The sequence below is a fragment of the Amblyomma americanum genome, chromosome 10 (assembly GCF_052857255.1).
Source record: "Amblyomma americanum isolate KBUSLIRL-KWMA chromosome 10, ASM5285725v1, whole genome shotgun sequence".
Taxonomy (NCBI): Eukaryota; Metazoa; Arthropoda; class Arachnida; order Ixodida; family Ixodidae; genus Amblyomma; species Amblyomma americanum.
In genome coordinates this window covers 36,635,409-36,641,794 of record NC_135506.1, presented here as the reverse complement: position 1 = coordinate 36,641,794, position 6,386 = coordinate 36,635,409, and positions in this window count along the sequence as shown.

Below are 6,386 nucleotides of genomic sequence, written 5' to 3'. Positions count from 1 at the left end.
GAACCACAGCCGAAGCGACCATGAAGAAGTGCATAAAAATCATAATCGCTCAAAATGGCGTGCTCGTGTGGCAAGCGGCCATTAAAGCGATAGTGAATATCGCTATACTAGTTAGGACAATTCCAAAATAAATTAATCTAAACAATTTCTCCAAGAAAGCCCTGCTTGGGTACCTAAAATAAAGCAGTTCTGGTTAACGTGTTGTCTTTGGCAAATGTAACCAGGCAACATGGTTTGCTTCACAGCCTTAAAATGGAGCCCTTACGGCATCCATGAAGGCCTAAATATCTCGAAAGGTGAGGACAAGGGTTCTCCTTATCTTAAGCAGATTTGCAGCTTAACGCATGCCTTAAGTGCTGCACTATACACAACTAAGAAGCAATTAAACACCGTTATTTGGTTACTTTTGGCAAAGATAGTACGCGCGTGTCACTGAAGCAGATTTTCTTTCTTCGAGCGTATTATTACTATAGGGTCTTGCTTCACTGCGTTTGTAACGACTGAGGGGCCGTTGTCTTTTTCTGTTAGATCTTTGTATACAGAGTTTACTGGTTAAGCCATCTTATATGTATGTGCACCCCAACGAACGATACAGTTAGATCAGTCTTAACCGTGCCCTTAGTTTGCCAATCTCTTTCATATATCTTATCCTCAGCAACTATTTATCTTCGCTCACCGCTTTGCTAATGCACCTCTCACAATGTTTTTACCAGAAAAAGTATGGACGATCAATGCGACTCTTGCGGCAGAGTATGCATTAACATTAGTGATGCGGCGCTGCCGCTGAAGCGTTCCGATCGTGAAAGCGGATGACGCGATCCAGACCCTCAATCACCGTACTCCCACATGCCATACTCTCACTACACTCGCGATCCAATCCACCAATAAAATGCGACACGCCGCACCCTCTCCTCGGCTGTCCCCACTCGCCGCCTCCCACCCTTTCTTCGTCTTTCCTCTCCATCCTTCTTCTGCAAGTGGAGGGGGTGATTTTCCTCCCTCCACTGTGCGGCCAGCCAACCGAGGCTTCAGACTGTCAGACGGAGTGGCGGACGGACGGACGAAGGATTTCTGCTAGATGGGGGTTCTAATGCTAACGCATTAAGTCAACAGGTACGTATTAATTAGCACTGCGTTCGTTCGTATGAATCATTCTTGTTTTTTTCGTTATCTCAGAGGCCTGACTTCATGCCACGCCCATCTAATTTTTGCTATTTCATGCTTAAGCGCAGTTTTCAGTGCTTCCACTCTAGCTTTTGCAATTAAAGCTCTTTTGAGTTTTCTAAAAGCGCTTCTTCAGCTTTCATTTCATTTCAAGAATCACGCTTTGACTTCATAAAATTTATTTGAGTGCAGCGCCTCCGCGGTGGCTCAGTGGTTATCGCTCGGCTGCTTACCCTAAAGACGTGAGTTCGATCCCGGCTGCGCCTGTGGAATTTCTATGGAGGTGAAATTCTAGAGGCCCGTGTGTGTGCGATGTCAGTGCACGTTAAAGAACCCCAGGTGGTCGAAATTTCCAGAGCCCTTCATTACGGCTTTCCTGACAACTTGAGTCGCTTTGGGACGTTGACCTCGCCAAAAACCATATATCAGTGTACTGTTACAATTCTCTTATAAAGTTAGAACAGGTTCGGTCGTCAATAAAATATTATTTGCAAATATGCATGAATAGATATTAGGCCAGCACGATAAGTCATCCCCAGAAGTGATGCTCTATAGCTAGCGCATGTATCGTTATATATATATATATATATATATATATATATATATATATATATATATATATATATATATATATATATATATATATATATATATATATGTGTGTGTGTGTGTGTGTGTGTGTGTGTGTGTGTGTGTGTGTGTGTGTGTGTGTGTGTGTGTGTGTGTGTGTGTGTGTGTGTGTGTGCGTGCGTGCGTGCGTGCGTGCGTGCGTGCGTGCGTGCGTGCGTGCGTGCGTGCGTGCGTGTGTGTGTGTGTGTGTGTGTGTGTGTGTGTGTGTGTGTGTGTGTGTGTGTGTGTGTGTGTGTGTGTGTGTGTGTGTGTGTGTGTGTGTGTGTGTGTGTGTGTGTGTGTGTGTGTGTGTGTGTGTGTGTGTGTGTGTGTGTGTGTGTGTGTGTGTGTGTGTGTGTGTGTGTGTGTGTGTGTGTGTGTGTGTGTGTGTGTGTGTGTGTGTGTGTGTTGTAAATGGTGCATCCGTTCGCTGCTACCAGAACCAACCTCGCGCTCTAGACTCCTTCCTCGTCGTTGTCTACTATTGATACCGCACGATCATCTTCATCACTAAACTCGATTGAAATGGAACACCCTTAGTATTCCATCACAGTTTCTCGTTCTTGCGGTGGAGACTGCTGTTTGAATTCCGGGGCCGAATATTTAAAGCAGCTGACATGCTAACTAGTTCACGACTGATCCGCTCCTTTTAACTTTGGTAATAACGGTGTCGGCGCCGTATAATAGCTCTGTACGCCTATTACGCACTATTCTAAAACGCGAACAGCCGTGACAACATGTTCCTTATTTTCTGGTGCCTGATGTAACATGTGCCAACATGTTGTGAGGCCGAGTGTTCTGAGCGAAAAGATCAGAAAGCGCATCATATGCGCAAGTTTCGGCAGCATCGCTTTGCCGAGTGCGTCTGACGGCGTTCCGGTTCTTTGAAGGGGCACATCGGTCAGCGCCGTGGCCGACGACTACGCAGCCCTGCTCTCGGACGGCATCGCCAGATGCGAGGTTGGTGACTTTTCCCCCTCGATTATCTCACTTGTGCGACGCTGCGCTGAATTATAAATTTGCTCATTTACTGCTGTTTCCTTTTCTCACACTTGAGAAAAAAATCGTACTCGTGGGGGCCGTGTGCAGTGACGTTGTTTACATGCAGGTGCAAACAGCATGCAGGTGAACACTTCTCACGTGTAGGCGCAGGCTATGCTTTCGGTTTTGTTTTTTTCTTGTGTGGTTCCGTTATGAGGTAACCATTTATCTAATTGTACTCTTTCAAGCTTTATATTAAGAAACGGTGATGAGTTCGCACCTTTTCATATTTTTAGCACTTGTTCCATCTGGATCAAAAGTTTACGGGATGAGATTTGCTGGAAATAAATTTTCAGCGAAGTCACACCAGCAATTTATATGAAATATTGCCGCAAAACTTTGTAATGTCTGTTTATTCGTTTTACGTGAGCAAAGCCGCCAGTCAACAGCCTTATTACTTTGTCTTCCACGCCAGCCTTCTGTCTCTCGTCCTACCCATGTGGCAATATGGGACGTTATATTAAGACGCCTATAGTCCATCCGCTGGTAACAACGTCAGTTAATTGGGTCGCTGTGATGTACGCTGCAGTAAATGTTTTCTCCGAGAACACGGATCTCTCTTTTGAGAGCGCATTCCAGTGTGTGCAAAGATATATTTTACAACACGGTGTCGGTGCAATTCTGCATGTGGAGCAAAGCACAAATAAATAAACAATTAGACCTTCTCGAGGTCTCTTGCGCATAGTAGATATACAACCTTCAATTGAAGTATTTCATTTTATTGCACATTTCTATCACACCAATTCCGAAAACATTTTTTGTACCCATAGTCAACGACAATTTCGGGTCCAACCCTTACAAATATTTCTTTAGACAGTCTATTCACTCTCTGCAGACTTCTGTCTATAGTCTGTAGACACTCTATAGAGAAAGCCTAGAGAACAGTCTATAGCCAGTACAAATCCTATAGACAGTCTACAGACAATCAATAGATTTATGGCCATACACTTTTTAGTAGACTTGTCTATACACCGTCTATAGACTATGAATAGACGAAAGAAATATCTATAGGAAAGCAATAGAGTCTCTAAAAAGTCTATAGCCTGTCTATAGACCATTTTTATAATTGAAGTACACAGAATGCACAGGCAAATTCAAAACGACGAACTTATACAAGAAAGTATTAACATTCAATCAACAATGAAATCAAAAGTTTTAATTAACACTAGTATTAAGCACTGGCAAGACACAAAGATAGCGTTGACACACACAATGAGAACCATAAGACACTGTGCTATATTGAAAATACATAACGGGTGAAACTATAGGAGGAAAATTCAATTGCGTGGCAAGTCCGTTACTTCTATTAAGTGTTTTTAAATGCACTACCAGAATTTTGGGTGTCTCTCTCTTAGTGTTCCCATTAGGCCCTGCCGCCAAAGAAGGCATAAACACGAAGAGTGTGGTATCATTTCGAAATAAGTGGGTGGCTCATTTATGCCTTAACTCGCTCGCGCTCACTTGAAATGAACTTGAATTTCCAGTACCATCACTGGTGAGCACGGACGAGCTGTTATGTTTTGTGTGAGTTGCCATTTTCGGTACTCCCAGTGACCACTTTACATGTCATTTTAAACTTGAAAGGGTGAAAGTGAACCTTGTAAACGCGGGTACCAGCATTAAAGTCCCAACTTTTCGGACTGATTTCTACTTCCATTCTGGGAAGCAATGAGCTGAGGAATTAAACTGACACTGACTGTGAACTGATGAAACATTTTCACTGAATTTTCTTGCTTGCCTTGTGGTCTTGACGGTGATTTAACATATAACAGAAGGGCAGCTGGCGGAGCGTATAAACGCTCACTACGAAGGAGCGATAGCAGAGAACAATAAAAGGTGGAAATTGAGCTCGAACATGAATGAACGCCCTAGTGCAAGGCCAGTATAAAAGGAGTAAAAAAAGTGTTAAGCACCAACAGGCAACTTCTGTTGTCTCGACAAAGAAATCATCTGCAGAGTGACTGAAGCAAAGTTCTGTACTCATACCCAGCAATTCTGGGCAAATGCATTTTTAAGCCGGAAATAGTTTATGAACGTAATTTTTACATATTCTGTAATCTTTTACTGTAATAATCAATATAACCGGCGGTCTCCTCTCTACAGACTTGCATTTATGTGCTATTAATGGTTTTGCCATATTTAAAAACGTTCCCAATTAGTTTTCTATGGCTGCCTTGACTGCTCGATGCGGGCGATGGAAAAAATTTAGAAGAAAGCTTTAGTTACGCGTTGGAGAAAGGACCATCACCTTCAATATTTCCATAGCAGTAGCTTAGAATTTTTTACTACATTTAATATTCAAAAGAATGTTGGACATGTGTCACCAAGCTCTAATTTTCTTCTTGCTTAGGCAAGGCATCGACATATGTCCAACACAGAAGCTCCGATGCTACGAGATACAAAATATTTCCATACCTTTGCCAATCAGCTGGTCATCAGACCGAAAAAACTCTTAAGGCGATCCTCGGTACATCGTTTGAACGCGTTAGCAGCCATACGTTCGGTGTATCCGTGGCTGGTAAACTTAGGTTCTTTACATCCGAGGTCAACACACTAAGTTCGTTACATCAGATGGCTATGCACAAAAGTTCGTTATATCGGATGTGACAGAATGTTGGACATGTGTCACCAAGCTCTACTTTTCTTCTTGCTTAGGCAAGGCATCGACATCTGTCCGACGCAGAAGCTCCGATGCTACGAGATACAAAATATGTTCATGGCTTTGCCAACCAGCTGGTCATCAGACCGTTAGGCTCGTTATATTCGAAGTTAACACAGAAAGGTCGTTATATCCGAGGTGGCATACTAAGGTTCATTGTATTCAAGGTAGTATATTAAGTTCGTATATGTAGTATACTAATCACCTACTGCTTGCTACTGACAGACGGCGGTCACCGTTTCCGTTTGGCAGACCCTTCTAACGCTAAGGCATTGATAAAGTTTCTTAACAATGGCCGGCATGTTAAGTGCAGCACTCTGAGCCTTCGACCTTCTTGCGAATACAGAGGGCGCCAACGTCCTGGTATATAATTTAAGACAACGGCTGCAGGAGGTGATGCAGTCAGCCGTGTCTGGCCTGACCGTGGAACCCGACTCCTCGGAGCAGTCCCCGCATAACGTACAGCTGCAGCCGCTGACCTTCTGTCACCGCCTCAATGAAAGTCACTGTCCGTACAGCGAGACCCACTCTGAGGTGACGGCATAGCCCTACTTTTAAACCCCTAGAGCGCTTGGACGAGCCAGGCTCGTCACAAACCGACTCTTATTTATGGGTTATGACGTGTCCAGCTTATATATTGTTTTCTGGTACTCTGTGTCCAGTTTAAGGATAATAAGTCTCGTCCAAAGCATTTTTTTTAGTTTTTAACATTTTCGAAAAATACGAGTCTGTTAGGTGGTTAGGGAAAAATGGATTTGTAGTTCCACATCAAGTAGATCAGAGCATGACAAGTGAAACACTGTGTAACCAATTGCAGGTTTTCTCGGGGTAAGGCGGCCACTCACGAACGCTGAAATAAATTTCTGATCTAGTAGTTAGGCTCAATGCCGAAATGGATGATACAAAATGCTGA